Genomic DNA, 18,270 nt, shown 5'->3' on the forward strand with positions numbered 1-18,270 from the left:
TACAGTCGCGATTTAAAAAATTTACGTAAGTACATAATATTATTATTTGGCTGCTTTTTGCAGAACGAATATTGCATATTTTTAGAACGCATTTGTATGACATTTTTGTATGGCAGCAGCTTGGTTGCTTTATGCAAATCGAAAATGTCATATTCTGCGATTTGCAAAATCTTTAAAACGCATTTATATGAGATGTTTGTATGACAGCAGCTTGGCTGATTTGTGCAGAACGTAAAACAAACGTGTGCGATTATGGAAATCACAATAACTCATTTTTTTCAAAATTGTGGCTTGGCTGCTTTGTGCATAACTACGCTCAATTATACACGTATGGCGTGTCGTTTGACCTGATTTACCGAAAACTAGCGTTGCCACGATATACGCGAATATACACATTATAATAAAGAAAAATAATTGGATATTGTTCATTATGAAAACTGGATACAATCACTCTTACGATGTTGCAAATTTATTAAACACCGTAAAACGGATAATTTGTAATATTTTAATACGAGTTGTGCAATGGTATTTTCATATCACTTGGTAAACGTAAGATGTTTGTTTGAGAATTGTTAATTAAAAATGGGTCTAAAAAGCTGCTGTGGTGAAAACAGATTCGGTACGACGCGTCGATGATCTATTATGCAGAATCCATTATAAATTTATATGCAATGGAAAACCGCACGCGCATTCTGACTTATTAATCAATTTATTTAGTTTTTAGCTATATTTATATTAAGTACCTACTAATATTTTCAGTTTGGCGGCATAACTTCCATAAACTAGCTTCTCCAATAGGTATGATGCCATCATTTGTGTACCTATCCTTTCAATCGTCTAGACTAGATACATTTAATTTATTACACGAACGGGGTTCGATGACACTCGATCAATGTGAAGAAATAGGCTATATCCATTAATCAGAATACCGAGTTGCCATAGAAGTAAATCTCTTGGTTGTGTTTTTGTGGGATATATCACAGAGACTATGTATGCCTGTCCCCATTTTTAGTGTGGGCAATATCGATTTTGTATCATCTTCGCCGCGAGAGGTCTTCGAAATTGCCCTTAGCTGTCGGGATGATATTCATAAAAAAAATAGATAAAGTTTTTATCGTAGAGTCTGGGGCTTATCCCGAAGGCAAGTCTCGTGATATTTATAGCCCCTTATTTGTTTTATTTTGCTCAAATTCTTTCGGCGATGTGCTCTTTTGCCCTTTGAATTTAATTATTTGGCCCTCGTGTGTGGGGGATAAGGTTTTGTTGTTGTTTTTATTTAATACCTGCGACGTGAATTGTGGGAGGTACGCACATCGAAACGTTATACGCCATACGTATTAAATGATAATAAAGGCATGCGATAAAAACTAGATGCGAAACAAAATGATAATTAGACACGGTAAAATAATGAATATAGTAATAAAATATCTCCGTTACCAATTTTAACAGATTCTCACAATATACGTAAGTGTGTATGTACGCGAAAGGAAAATAAATAAAAAATAGTTGAAAACTCAAAAGTATTTTAATCCAAAGAGTTTAGCCCCATTAATTTGAGAAAATATTTGTAAAATATAAACTAAACCATATTGATAGACCTGACGTCTGACAATAGTGTAGCTCAGTGTTTCCCAACCTTATTTGTGCCATGTCCCACTTCAACGCTTCAAAAATCTCCATGCCCCCCCCCTCCTATCAAAATTTCATAGTTAATTAACAAATTCAGAAAAAAAATAATTGCTTCAAATAAAAAATGCGCATAGGATTTTTTTAAATTTAACTTTCGTAAGTAAATACCTACCTACCTATGTATATTATATTAGAATTGGATGTACAACTCGGAAGAAAATTAGTGCGATCCTTGTGCTTGATGTGAGCTGCAAAGAGTTTTTATGTGAGGTACTAATTTGGTCAATTTTAATCTTAAATCTCCATAGTTTGTGATACGAGTATCAAAACGATTTCTTTATTTCAGTAACAAATCGTTTACAGCGCTAAAGCGCCGCATTCGACTAAATATTATGATGGGAATGGCAACAGTAATTTTGTCGGAAAGTCATGGTTGCAATATCAAAAAATACTTTCGATAATGCGTTTTTTAACAAAAAAAAATGTACCGAATATTAATGATTTGCACAATGACCCCCAAAACATTCAAATTGCCCCCCGGTGGGGCGTACGCCTCACGTTGGGAAACACTGGTGTAGATGTAGCAAGTTCAAAGTAATACGTTTCGATGCACGGCTACGCTGTTGTACCTACCTAAGTATTTTACTATAATCTACCCCAGACTCAGTGCATACGTATAATTTCATTAGAAGAAATACTGTATTTTTGTAAATAGAATAAAATAAAGAGTAGGTAGTGAATAGTCATAAAAGTTGTATGTTAAAGCTGCATTTTTCCAAATGCTACAATCTAGTTCAAGGACAGCTATTATGTTTCAAGCAGAAATGGAACTATGTAGTGGAGTTATCGCCGTTGAATTAGTGAACGCCAAACAGAAATATAGTAAATCACATACTAAGTTCTCAAAAACTCAATCTTATTTTGGGTTTCTTAATAAGTAGTGATTTTCAGATTATTTCCCCTTTCTTTTCACACACATAATAATATTATATCACTAATAATATTTATATTCATTATAGATATTGATCGATACTCCATTGACTCATTCAAAGCATTAACATTACATGCAGTGTTATTAGTTGTAATTAATTTACGATCGACAATAGTACAGGTAAATTATAATAAATTGAAGATCGAGTGAAATTAGATGTTGTATAAAATGATCGCACTTGTTGAGTCGACAACATCGACACATTTTGTTGTGTAACTTTATTGGAATGCTAACTTATCGTCTTTGTGCTCAGTGGATGTACCGTTTGTTCTATCCGAATTCATGATGGAGCAGTATTTGATTACAGAGCGTAGCTGGAAAGGAATACATTTTCTAAGAAAATAATATACAGTAGCACTGGTGAATTACGTGGAAAAAAATCACGCCTGTCTAGCGAGGTATGATTGGTGTGAAATGAAAATTGTACAGACGCTTGCTTCTGCGAAAAAAATAACGCAAAGAAGTAAAAGATGAATCTCATGATTGTCAACGATTTGTATCTGAAAACAATAAAATACATACTGATTGTTCACGTCCCTTTGCAACGTTTTAGATTCCATTATTTTAATCTAGCGAACGCATTAAAACAAATACGCGGTAATAAAAATTCAATGTTAATCAGCTCGAACGTATTTGATTGCAGTGATTGATCTTTGATAACCAATTGTTCATAGAAAGGGTATTGGACAAGAATTTGTTGACAACTATATCGAATGAATAGTATGAATACACGAAATAAAATAGGCAACTAAGTGCTCGAAAATCGAAAAAGAGTATGTAGAAATTTTATATGTGCCATCGCTAATATCCAAAATATATAACTGCAAAAAAATAAATATTAGAGCTTCTATTGACAATTAAAGACGGCTTTGGGTGTAAAAAGCAGCCTGATTATTTTTAAAATAGGCATGTGCCGTTTGGTTAATATGTAGGTATCATGAGACTATGCTTAGTTCTTCATTTTAGATATAAAGCGTGGCAATTTTTCGTGGTGCTTTTTTAAGATATTAGTGTTGTGACGTAGTGCATTTCTAAAATATCGTTGTTCAAACGTGTTTATCTTACAATGTTTAATTATAACTTATTTTTTTCTTCTACGCACATTTAGATTGTATGTTAAATCTATTGAGAAGCTCATAAAACCATACTATTCATTAAAATCTCTATAGGATCTCAGATTAAGCTTTTTGGTACTTGTGCCTATTTTATTTCACGTATTCATATTATATTCTTTTTTCGCATTTGAAATTTGGTGCGTGGAGGTCCATGTTGGGTTCATCATAAGCGAGCTAAATATTCGAAACATACTCCTTTGGCTGCATACGCTACGCTATATTCTGGTTTTTCACATACTAGAAAATCTCATAATTATTAGGTCGGGCCGAGGAGAGTATACCGACGAAATCCCTCCATATGAACGGATCAAGTTAACAGTGGGATCGGTTTTACATTGCCGAATGTCGATATGGGTGAAGCCGACCCGTAAAAAAGACTAGACGACGGCCAAATTATCGAAGTCGGCCTTTAGCCATGAGTTCGCGACGAAGAAAAATAAATGAAGAATGATACCCTACGTGCGACGAAGGTTCAGGTCAAACACCGACATCTACCATCGAAAAGCAAACATATTTTTTTATTTCAAAACTTTGATAGCCTTCTTCAACTTGGAGGTTTCATGCCGCGTTTTGTTTTCGAGAATTGAATATATTATTGGCGAAGCTGAGAGAGAGAGAACAAGTTTAAACGTACATATTCACACGAATATCACAGCACAGGCCAGTGTTGCCATCTTTTTCTATGCTGATTATAGTACGAAGGGGTAAAAATTATAGTATTTCTAAAAAATATATAGTACAGGAACATTTTTCGTCTTGAATCCTTTAAAATTATAGTATTTTGGTATATTTGGCGTAAAATTATAGTATTTTACATTTTTCGCGGAATCAAAATTATAGTATTGTACTATAATTATAGTACGGTTGGCATCACTGGCACAGGCCAATCATTCCGCTGTGTCCACTTATTTAAAATTTTCAAATATATCCAATAAAAAAACGAGTCTTCAATTTGCCGGTGTCTTTATCTTTTAATAATATTGTATTACATTACAATATTGTCTGCGGTAATGAACCATTTCCATAAAATAAAAGCGATATTTTATTCGGTTCGCGCTATCGGCGATATTGATCTTAAATGATCAGTCAAACTTTCTTTTCTCGGGGTTCAATCAACTTTGTAGTAAGTAGATGTAACATCGATTCAATTCTATGAGCTAATCGCTGACTAAGAAAATGATGTCTCATTACTAACTGGTTTTCGTTCATTTATAATATTATACGAACTCTAGGCATAATTTGAATGCTAGATAGGTACAATATTAGATACAATAAAACATTGAGGGCATTTCCGTTTCCGTGAATTATAGATATTTCTAAAACTTTGTTTCACCAAACCAATTCGCCCCCAACACACTCGGTTTTAATCACAACGCTTTACGTTTGAATGTGAAGCATCAGTAGTTTTTTTTATTTGAGTTTAAATTTACTTCTTTAATACAATGGGAGTCTAACAAAAACTAAAGCATATAAATCTTCTTCTTCTTCGACTGCCCCTTAGTTGGACAATACACGGCGCTTCCATTAATTCTTGTTGCTCGCCAGTCTTCTTGCATCTTCTAAGGTCCTGTATACTGTCTCTTCTTCACTGTCGGTGTGGTGAGAGACTGCTTGAAAATTATAAATAATATTAATAACGTCAAAATAATATAAGACAGAGATAACCTGTACGTACTGCTAGAGCTAGACAGATAGTTTGACGTGTAAATGTCAACATGCAGGAAAGCAGATTATGTATATAGGCATATACGTTGAAATTAATGGAAGCAATAAAATATGTGTCGCTTGCTTTATTTTTATTGAATGTACAATCATTATATAATTTAATGTCATCTAGGGTAATGTTGATTACAGGATATTTTAAAGTCAACGAAGTAAATTGAAAACATTCGAATGTCAGTGTCTGAAAAAGATTAAATAATTAATTTTGGGTGATTCAAAAATTTCAAAGTTTATCAACCTATCCGTTTAAACATTTTTTTTATGAAATTACTACGTGTTTGACTGAAAGTGACTAAGTGATCGATCGATTTGGCACTCGTTCTATATTATCTTGTTTGACCTCACTATGTGCAGCTACGTTTTTAGTTATATTAAATATGACTACATTACAAACTGCTCAGATCGATGTTACATTCAACCTTACAATACGACGTAGTGATCCATGGATTCCGTCTGCACAGCTGAAGATATTGATAGGAGGCGTATCATCCACCTGGTCATGTATTACCAAAGCTTACTATTATCAAGTTATCACATAACCGGAGACCGGAGTTGTCCAACGAAACCAATAAACATATTTAATTTTTACTCCGGTGCGTGACTAGGTTTTGACACTACTTAAGCGCACTCGCGATGTATTGAAGGCATTGATTTAGGTCGCCAAAAACTACATCTATGTGTATCGCGACAACTCCTTTGCATGGCTTCGTTACAAGGCGTAGGGGTTTGGCAATTTCGAGTCGACCCTTAATGTTTCCACTGCCGATGAGCCTTTCCAAATGGTTTTCCCCTTTATTGACCATTTGAATCATAAAATAAATTAAATAATAAATACAAATACTGGTAACAAATATTTTGTAATATTATTTACACCCACGACTTGCTTTTTTTAATGAACCGATAAAATACGTCACGTTGTTTGGCAAAGTTTGAATGTACCTTAGCTAATCAAAAGCCCACATATGAAATTTTTTCTATATGTTAAAAAAACACGTTTAAATACTTGCCATCGTCAGTTCTCACGAATTTCGTTGATATTTTTATTGACTGAAGCTATTCCCGACTGCTTGACTTCGTGTGCATCGTTACAATTTACTAGTGCAGTTCCTCTACTTCAATCACTCTACGACCCCTATATTTAAAACGTATGACGTTGGCGTGAATTGTTATATTTTCAGTGTGTTTTATAGTATGCTATTCTTGTTCTATTATAGTTATAGCCGTTTGCTTACTTTTCCTATTAAGTTTTCAACACACCGAAAACCAAGGCTGCAGCTCTATTTAAAGATGTGAAAAAATGGAGTTAGTAAAAACACCATTATTTTTATCGTATTGCTATTATAAGCTTGGCGTATATTTTCATTCTGATGTAGTATTATAGAAACTGTGTAAAAATAACCTCTACAATTAGTACAAATGGGCAATAGCATTAGGTACGAATTAACAATTTTTCAAAATAATAAAAGCATGATGTCGCACAAGTTGGACACACCGAGAATCTGGAGCTCATTTTCAACTCCCACCATCAACCGGAGTCGTTATCTTCCGGATTTGTCGGCGTTGAGTGCTTCGACGATTGTGCATCATTCGTTCTATATGCTAGTGTATGCCCCTCCTAATCTTTGGATCTTTATAAATTTCACGACATCCCTAACAACGGCAACACTGTTCAAGTTCCTGAACCGGGACTGCCATACTACATTTTATTTTTACAGGTTGGCCCAAGTATTTTCTGAATAGCTGGCGCTTAAACACCGTCAGTTTCTGACAATTAGTGGAACACAGGGTCCATTCGAAACTTCACTAATGGTGATATACTTACTACAGGACTAGAATCGTTAAACAAAAATCAAAGAGTTTGAACTGTAACATGGGAGACTCTTATGAACGCTTAGTACCCATTGATAGCGATCCTGCAACTTTTTAATGTGGTTGAATTTTTAACCGGAAAAATGTATTGGCGCATTGAAACAACAGTTTACAGCCACTATCTTTGTATGCTATACGCGATTTTTGTAATTCCTCGTCTGAATATTCTAAATAATGATTGTGTCGTGTATTTGACTGCCTATCTACGCGTGGTCTGTCTTATCATAGGCATTTAAAGCTACGAGGGTGGGTCAATAATTCCTTAGAAAAAAGCATTAAAACAGTTTTTATTTTTGTATTTTTTTTTTATTTCTCAACATAATCTCCTTGGAGCTCAATAAACTTGGTTAGACGTTTCTCAATTTTTTTTAAACCGTCAGAAAAATAAGTTTTCGGAAGGTCCTCAAAATAAGCATTTGTCCGATCGATGACTTCTTCATTTGCAAAAAAACCTTGTCCACTTAGCCATTTTTTTAAGTTTGGGAAAAGGAAAAAGTCACTGGGGGCTAAATCTGGCGAATACGGTGGGTGGTCGACCAATTCGAACTTCAATTCTTCAATTTTAGCCATTGATCGTAAACATGTGTGAACACGGGCATTGTTCTGATGAAAGAGGATTTTTTTCCTGTTTAAATGAGGCCATTTTTCTTCAATTTCGTTTTTTAGCTGGTCCAATAAAGATGCATAATAATCCCCTGTTATTGTTTTTCCTTTTTCCAAATAGTCAACGAAAATAATTTCACGTGCATCCCAAAATACAGTAGCCATAACCTTACCAGCTGATTTTACGGTTTTCGCCTTCTTTGGACATGGTTTGTCTTCGCAATCCACTGCGTTGACTGTTCTTTCGTCTCGGGAGTATAGTGGTGTATCTATGTTTCATCTACAGTCACAAAGCGACGAAAAAATTCATCCGGATTGCGTTGCATGAGCGACAACAGGGCTTTAGAGGCCACCACCCTATTGCGTTTATTGTCGACTGTGAGCAAACGCGGCACCCATCTTGCAGAAATATTTTTCATGCCCAATTTGTCATGTAAAATAGAAATGACGCTATCTTTTGAGATCCCTGTAACCTCAATTATCTCACTCAACTTTAATCTTCGGTCACTTAACACCATATCGTGGATTTTATTGATCATTTCTGGTGTAGTCACCTACTCACCTCTACAGGACGTCCTGAGCGTGGTTCATCCTTTGTTGATGTACGACCGCGTTTAAATTCATTTAACCAGTTATAAATAGTTGCAAGTGAAGGAGCAGATATGCCGTGAACTAAATCCAACTCATTTTTTATTTCCTTTGCTGTTAACCCTTTTATATTAAAATGTTTAATAACAGCTCTAAACTCAATTTTCTCCATTTTCCATATTTCCATTTTCCACAAGCAATTTTTTTTTTAAATGTACGAAAAACACACAACAACCCGACCAATCTGATTGAAACTTCGCAGCATATTGAATCGGTAGTGCCGCTGCATGAAAACAAACCGCTTACAGTACTAGTCGCGCCACTTGTCGGCTTTTCTAAGGACTTATTGACCCACCCTCGTACATATTCATTGTAATATGAATGTGTTGGTTTCGGCACATATCTACCATGCTACTTACGTGTTAAAATTTTAAAACAATATCTACCAAACATACAAAATAATTTAAACGTTTATTCTTAACGATATTTTTACGTTTAATAATATTGACTGTTTCGCAGATGCATGCGATAATAGTGTGAAGTTTCGCAGGTACTCATGATTATGCGCAATACTGAAGTGGCTGATTTAAATCAAGTTTATTTCACCGTCATTTTAATATATTCAGGATAAAATTTTCTACAGGAGGTTTTCTTCAACCTCTTTCGCACCTATTTTTTATGCAATAACTAATATACAAGATTTAAGAATGTAGCGCTATTTATTGAACTCTGCAGAAACATAGGTGTCTGCCTAAATTAGAAAAATATATTTGTGTTGGTGCTTGGTGGCCAATGTGCTATATCAATTTAGCCACATTAACCATTCCTAATCACGGCGAATTTAACCGTTAAAAATGCGTCAGCGGTGTTTTCAAATTTTGTTAATATCGGCGACCATCTTTTCTGATTTTGAATTAAAGTATTATCGAACATTATATTATTTAGAAAAACACTAACTGAGAGAGTATATCACAACCAATAGAAAAAACTTTTTTGAAAAAAGTAAGCCAACCGGTCGGGAATCGAACCCGGCATCTCCAACGGGTAAACGCCCCAAACTAGTCGCATTCAGCCATTATGCTACGGAAGACATACTAATGACGACAAATATTTAAGAATGCGACTAGTTTGGGGCGTTTACCCGTTGGAGATGCCGGGTTCGATTCCCGACCGGTTGGCTTACTTTTTTCAAAAAAGTTTTTTCTATTGGTTGTGATATACTCTCTCAGTTAGTGTTTTTCTAAATAATATAATGTTCAATAATCAGAATGATATATTCTTAAATCTTGTGAATTATTCGTTTGAATAAAAGAAATAGTTAATTAAAAATTATTAGCAAGTACAAGAAGTTGCTTAAAAAAATATTGGAGAAATTCCTAGACGTCGGTTAGTAATCGTTGTAATAGTAAAATAACTACCTACTTTGATTTAATAAACAAAAATCGATTGCCGAAGTAACATGATTTCGAAGAGCGCTGAGTGGTAGGTATTTAATAGCCAATAGCTTAAATATTTGTCGTCATTAGTATGTCTTCCGTAGCATAATGGCTGAATGCGACTAGTTTGGGGCGTTTACCCGTTGGAGATGCCGGGTTCGATTCCCGACCGGTTGGCTTACTTTTTTCAAAAAAGTTTTTTCTATTGGTTGTGATATACTCTCTCAGTTAGTGTTTTTCTAAATAATATAATGTTCAATAATCAGAATGATATATTCTTAAATCTTGTGAATTATTCGTTTGAATAAAAGAAATAGTTAATTAAAAATTATTAGCAAGTACAAGAAGTTGCTTAAAAAAATATTGGAGAAATTCCTAGACGTCGGTTAGTAATCGTTGTAATAGTAAAATAACTACCTACTTTGATTTAATAAACAAAAATCGATTGCCGAAGTAACATGATTTCGAAGAGCGCTGAGTGGTAGGTATTTAATAGCCAATAGCTTAAATATTTGTCGTCATTAGTATGTCTTCCGTAGCATAATGGCTGAATGCGACTAGTTTGGGGCGTTTACCCGTTGGAGATGCCGGGTTCGATTCCCGACCGGTTGGCTTACTTTTTTCAAAAAAGTTTTTTCTATTGGTTGTGATATACTCTCTCAGTTAGTGTTTTTCTAAATAATATAATGTTCAATAATCAGAATGATATATTCTTAAATCTTGTGAATTATTCGTTTGAATAAAAGAAATAGTTAATTAAAAATTATTAGCAAGTACAAGAAGTTGCTTAAAAAAATATTGGAGAAATTTCTAGACGTCGGTTAGTAATCGTTGTAATAGTAAAATAACTACCTACTTTGATTTAATAAACAAAAATCGATTGCCGAAGTAACATGATTTCGAAGAGCGCTGAGTGGTAGGTATTTAATAGCCAATAGCTTAAATATTTGTCGTCATTAGTATGTCTTCCGTAGCATAATGGCTGAATGCGACTAGTTTGGGGCGTTTACCCGTTGGAGATGCCGGGTTCGATTCCCGACCGGTTGGCTTACTTTTTTCAAAAAAGTTTTTTCTATTGGTTGTGATATACTCTCTCAGTTAGTGTTTTTCTAAATAATATAATGTTCAATAATCAGAATGATATATTCTTAAATCTTGTGAATTATTCGTTTGAATAAAAGAAATAGTTAATTAAAAATTATTAGCAAGTACAAGAAGTTGCTTAAAAAAATATTGGAGAAATTCCTAGACGTCGGTTAGTAATCGTTGTAATAGTAAAATAACTACCTACTTTGATTTAATAAACAAAAATCGATTGCCGAAGTAACATGATTTCGAAGAGCGCTGAGTGGTAGGTATTTAATAACCAATAGCTTAAATATTTGTCGTCATTAGTATGTCTTCCGTAGCATAATGGCTGAATGCGACTAGTTTGGGGCGTTTACCCGTTGGAGATGCCGGGTTCGATTCCCGACCGGTTGGCTTACTTTTTTCAAAAAAGTTTTTTCTATTGGTTGTGATATACTCTCTCAGTTAGTGTTTTTCTAAATAATATAATGTTCAATAATCAGAATGATATATTCTTAAATCTTGTGAATTATTCGTTTGAATAAAAGAAATAGTTAATTAAAAATTATTAGCAAGTACAAGAAGTTGCTTAAAAAAATATTGGAGAAATTCCTAGACGTCGGTTAGTAATCGTTGTAATAGTAAAATAACTACCTACTTTGATTTAATAAACAAAAATCGATTGCCGAAGTAACATGATTTCGAAGAGCGCTGAGTGGTAGGTATTTAATAGCCAATAGCTTAAATATTTGTCGTCATTAGTATGTCTTCCGTAGCATAATGGCTGAATGCGACTAGTTTGGGGCGTTTACCCGTTGGAGATGCCGGGTTCGATTCCCGACCGGTTGGCTTACTTCAAAAAAGTTTTTTCTATTGGTTGTGATATACTCTCTCAGTTAGTGTTTTTCTAAATAATATAATGTTCAATAATCAGAATGATATATTCTTAAATCTTGTGAATTATTCGTTTGAATAAAATAAATAGTTAATTAAAGTATTATCGATAGTTGTAGATGTTATCTTTTCTAATATACGGTATAAACAGACCCATGTTTCAGGAGTGTTCCGAATTATTGACCTATATTATATTATATCCTATATTTTATTTTATACATATTTTTAGATTCATCCGTCCATAATTTACAAAATATCTGCGGAAGTCGCGTTTAGAATTGGTTCTGTCTACAGTGTAGTACGAATTCGATATAATAAATATGCAAATAATCATCGATCAGTTCGAACACAATTCCACAATACGAATCCTTGACACGAAGAGAAGGCAATTGATTTTCGTGATATTGTGATACGAGATTGCACGGTTAGTCACCGATCAATTTTACCCAAAGACATGCTAGAGATAGATAACTGGGTCTTGTTCTTATATTCCAGTGATTCCCAAAATTATGACAATTGCTCCCTGTGGGGGCGCTTTGAAACTCAAGGGGGCCATTGGACAACAAATGAGACGCTAGACAGATAAGCAATATAATATGCGATACACCATACGCATAATGTTATATCCGAATAGCTAATATAATGCAATAGAGCTGTATTTCTTATTGGATGCTTATTAATCCAACTTACTATTAAATCTGTACTGTAAAATAAGTTTTTCAAACGTATGACTTTATACGTAAGACGAAAGAGGGGGAAAATAATACAAATTAATGTAATATACCTACCAGTTTGCACACGATATGTAGTCCTGAAAATAAATTAATTTAAATGTTGGACATCATCTTGGTATGCTATGGACTTCTAATAGCAAAATGTCAACCGCCCTTAAAAATTCCAAACTGAAAATCAATAAAATTAGATTGTTATTTTATCATAGAAATTTGTTTTGTATCCTTGATAAGTGGAAACGTTTCAATTTCTAAACAATCCATAGGATATGTCTGTCTATACATCATACACAGTCATGCTTATATGCAAACGCTCACAATTTTCAACTATTATACTGCATAGGCCTGGACTATGGAGTTTTATGCTTGCTGTATTTAAATGGACCTTTCCCAGTTTGTATGTGTCACTTTATGTGTTTATAAGTGGTCCAACCTTCTTTCTGTATAACACCGAAAATAGGAATATTTTTTTATCCAAATTATCAACGCATCTGTTTAGCTGATTTTATAAGATGTGCACTAAGAAAATGTTTGGGAAACTCTTCTATATACGAACTGCTTCATTCAATATTAGGCGGGTTTGACGCACGGCTAAATTTATATGGTTACCTCATATTAATTTGATAGTCAATGAAGGTTTTTTTTATATGGAGAATGTGAATTTAGATTTGGGCGCATTCGGTATGCCAATCGGTTTGGAGATGCTGGAATGTTTTTTTGTGTGTTTCGAAGTATGCAATTAACATCAAAGCATCTGGTTATAAAATTGTCTATTTTAGCATTCGACCTCCAATTTAAATGTCTAAAGTACCTACTGATTAGTTTCGACTCGCATTATTGCAAACTCATTGCTGTCTAGCCCAGGGTGTGTTGTAGTCCCAGTACTAAATAGTAATGACTAGAATTGGCGTACCCATTCTAAGTTTTTATACTACATTATGAAGAATAATTCTGTCGTCTTAAAACAAATCGTCACCTCAATACTACAACTAGATAACTTGATGTTCACTGTTTTTGAGTTAGCTATTGAATGATTCTACTTATCCTTCTCTACGAAATGATAAAACTGGTCAGAAGTTAATGAGAACTGTACCTTAAATATTAGATAATTTTAAAACCATAAATGCATGAAATAAATAAAATAATAATATATTTACAATATTTTTTCATACAATTGAACATTATTTAATTGTTCCCAATTAGATAAGCACAATTTTCCATTTTTATTTTCAATAATAATTATAGCCTAGATTTGTGTTAATCAAGTAAAGTTTAAATTCATTTTCCCAACAATGACTAAATCAGAGCTATCTAGTTGTAGTATTGAGGTGACGAAATATTCTTATATACATATTAGCTGGTAATGAATGGTGCCAATGTGTTTGCCATAAAAATGTACATATTTCGACAAATACATAAACACCTCAAGTGACATATACGTAATATAAATGGTAGATTAATTCCCATTATTTCATAACTATCAGAACCGGTTTCGTCCACTTCGGACAGTTCCAACAGCAATTTAAACAAATAGGTTTTATCACAGTTGTGTAAACGTGAATAATATTATTATTTTTGGTTAGAAGTATTCTAAATCTATTGTATTATAGAACATTGATTTCATGAAGGCCAAATTAAGTAAATACGAATACGGGTGGGAAGGGCCGGAATGTTTTTGGCGAAGGGCAAGGGTTGTGTCAGGATGAGCACTGATAATCTCAAAACTAATTCATTATGGCAGGCAGCAGAAATTACAAAATTGACAGTATAACATTATTTTGCATATTGTGTGTGGGCGGAATTAATGCACAAGTCTTATTAATTATACAAGAAGGTCAATACTAAACCTCAAACTCCTTTTTGACTTAGAAGGAATGAACTAGGTAGGTGTATCGAGCTTAGAACAAAATCGGGAGACATTTTTCAAAGCTTGAGCCATTTGCGCAATGTTTTTCGTATAATTACTTTTAAAGAATCCTTGCTGGGCCGAGAGTTGTTCATCACTTGTTGCTAAACACTTAACTATATGACAGTCAACAATAAATTTTGAACAACGGTTCCCACGATTTAATATAACTATTGTTTGTAGGTAAACATGGTTCTTATGCATAAATATTTGTTGGATACATTGCACCATTTGAGTAAACTATCTTCTGTCGTTGCCTACGTCACCTTAGCAATTTATAACTACTCTACAATTAAAAAACAGAGGTCATAGAAAGCTTGTCTGAAGTACATGATAGCCTTCCTGGGTCCAATTAATATAGCCAGGTCGTAAAGTTCATGGACAAACGCCGCACTGAGATGTACAACTCGTGCTAAAAATAATTCGACAGCTTGTGGTATTGCATGTGTCACTTGTTAAAATAAGACGTCCGTCATTCTTGTCAACTTCTGACAGAGATGTTATCTTACAGCATGTGGTGTCTTACTTATTTGTCAATTTAGAATCGAGTTAGAGTCAGCCACACGCTGTTCCTAACCCACTCTTATTAATTCGACGTTTGCCACCTATTAATACAAACATTGCAAGAGAATCATTGTTTTTGTTGTAATCACAACCATTTTTGTGGATAAAAACTCGGGATAGTAACACAAGATGGAACTTTGAATATATGAATTACGAAATTAGTATTGCATATTATTATTATCTGATCCAGGATTGAAGGAAACATACCTACAAATCTTTTTTTTTTTAATTTTTGCACTTTATCGTTTACAAATATCAACGTTTCGTGTAAATACTTTATTGGAACAATCAGTATAATGTAATGACAAATTGGACGTTGATGACGTCAATGTCCTAATTACGTTTGATAATTATTTTGTTGTTTTGATGTTTTTATTTATTTTGTTGGACATAAGAAAGGAAACAACATATTATTACAAAGTTTTTGTTTTCAACTTTACACGAAAAATCCTTATTTCACATAGGCGGCCATAGACGGACAGTTTTCGTAGCAGTTTGAACATGGCACAGACAATAACTGTTCAATAACTGTACGTTAGTGGACACACCACAGATCAGTTTAACTACCCCATTTAAATCTGTCGAACTGCCAACAGACGTGCCCATATACGTACAGTTATTGTCTGTGGCAGATCAAGTGTCAAAAACTATGGAGGTTATGTTCGCCGAGATCATACACAGGGGTACCATGTGTTAAATTAGTTTTAAGTAGGGTATACTTGAACGAACGATTGATCTACGAATATTTTTACTTTGTTAGATTTATTATGATTACAATTTATTGTTTGTGTAAATATATGTCCAGATTCTTTTATTTTGAATAAATTATTCATAGTATACTAATTGTTGTTTTAATAAAATTTAATTAAGATAAAATACATACGTATTGTTTTATTTAAATCAGGGTTATATACATTAAATTTATGTAATATGTTTTATTCAATCACCAAAACAATTTACTTATTGGTTTTGAATAATATAATATATTAATTTGGTACAGACATATTAACAACACACAATAAATATTGTTTGCGGTACCTAGTTGACACTTCACAATATTCGTAATTATATAATATGAGTAGCAAAAGAATACGCAACAAAAATAATATACTTCTTATCGAACGAACTTAGAAGATTATGACAGAACTGTCAAAATTTGCCGCCAAATCGCGCCAGCTACTCCTACTTTACGACACAGCTAGCTAACGTCACCCGAAAACTTTCGGTGAGTTGAAATTCCAACAGTTTTACAAAAACACGGGAGTGGGAGGTCGCTGGCAGTTTGAACATGGCACACATCTGAAAGGTCGAAAAGTGTCCGTCTATGGGCGCAGCAGATTATCTACCAAAGATAACTGTATGGTTATTAACTGGCATGTTCAACCTGTTACGAGAACTGTCCGTCTGTGGCCGGCAAATCATGGATTTAATCACGAAGTTCGAAATTTGTCCATTTCAGAATTGTGTGATCAAAAAAAACGTTTGCGGGAAACCCAAAATTTGAGATTCTGACATTCCATATATTTGATAACCACGATATGATAGATTATATTTTATTGGAACAATGTAACTTGTCAATTATTTGTAGTTGTTGATAAATGAAATAACCATGCTTGGACGTTTTTTTAATCGTGTTGTTTTATCCAGTTATAATATAGATTATGTACCAGGCATGCAGACGAGTATATTGTCTGGGGTCAGAAATGCTCTCAATATTTTGGAATGAACTGGGAAGTAAGAATGGATCTGAAATGCTGACTAACTTACTAATTTAGTACTTATCTAAATTTATTTAATGTAATTTTGTGTTTTTTTCACCCGCCAATATTTTAATATGTCATAGTAAATGGCGACTGGCACTGATAGCAAATCACGTGATCATCACTATTTGACAATAATATACCCTCCGTATTTTTTTTGTCGACAAATGGACGGTTCTCCAGGATCAGAACCAGTGGTACAGTGTTAGCAGCGTACTTTCCTCAATAATTTGCATTTATAATGCATGATTCAATAAGCTTATCGTTACAGAACTCGACATTGAATATCGTCTCTGTTCTGGCAGAACACACTAACTGGAGAATACTAGTTTTGAGTAATTTGACTTTAGTCTATCATGTGAGTTTATTAAGTAATCGTAAAAAGGATGACTTTAAAATAAAGACTGTTTATTTATTAAGAAGGTTTCCAGACGGTAAAGTTTGAAATAAGGAACATTTTAGTATAACTAACTCAATATGTCATTTTTTCGAATTAGAGTCTTCTGTCAGAACAGTTGCGATATACAATTGATTGTGCATATCAGCAGTGTCGTAATAAAATTATTGTTTATGCCAATTTGGTGATTGCAACGCTATCTCTGCAAGCTGTCCCTGAATTACGTAATCAATAACTGATATCTCAGTCAACTAATATAAATGCAAATATTTGATATTAATAATGTTCAATACACTGTAGGTAGTTCATGTCCACCACATCCTGACGCGGGCCCCCAGGCCAGGATCTTTGGCGGCCCCCCAACAGTATTGTTTTTCAAATGGTGTTCGAGGATGAAAATTGTATTCAGTGTATTTTTGGCGGTTTTTGTTTTGTTTGTATTTTTAACACATCCACTTGAATCATGTAGTTGTTTTGTATTGACACACAATAATTAAAAATTCCATCCCACAATCACACATATTTTAAATAAAATGTTAAATTTCATGAAGTAAAATAGTGATTTTTTCTATTAGAGAACATTTGCAATGTGTATTTATCTCACTTATCTGGTCGACCCGCCGTGCCGCCCCCTTGAGAACGGGCCACCAGGCTCGAGCCCCGTCAGCCTCCCCCTTATGATAGCCATAATGTAGTTAACAAAAGCCAGAACCCCAACACATCGGTGTAATAGTTCATTTCAGAGTCACTCGGTAAAAATGGTATTAGAATTTGTAACAATGTTAAGTAGGTATACTAAATAGGTATATAATATTTTTTGTTAATCCTTATTAATCAATACGCATCGGTTAATATTGACCGATTTTCATGTTGTGGAGCAGAATTTTCAAGCTTTAAATAGCTGTTGTGCAGTATTTTTCAGTTTATTTTTTTTCACGTCTTTATCATAACATAATCACTGTGGGAAATGTTTATTTAACCTTGTGTGGATAATAAT

The 18,270-nt window shown here is 33.8% G+C and overlaps 1 protein-coding gene across 13 annotated transcripts in view; it reads left to right on the top strand.

Annotated features, from left to right (window-relative positions):
- Positions 1 to 18,270, top strand: part of LOC147073280 (protein lap4-like) — a 326,794-nt gene that overhangs the window by 44,612 nt on the left and 263,912 nt on the right. The gene's annotated exons all lie outside the window — the stretch shown is intronic.

Source organism: Rhyacophila brunnea, unplaced genomic scaffold (genome assembly GCF_057557595.1).
Source record: "Rhyacophila brunnea isolate RB1 unplaced genomic scaffold, BYU_Rbru_1.0 scaffold_18, whole genome shotgun sequence".
In the NCBI taxonomy this organism is placed as follows: Eukaryota; Metazoa; Arthropoda; class Insecta; order Trichoptera; family Rhyacophilidae; genus Rhyacophila; species Rhyacophila brunnea.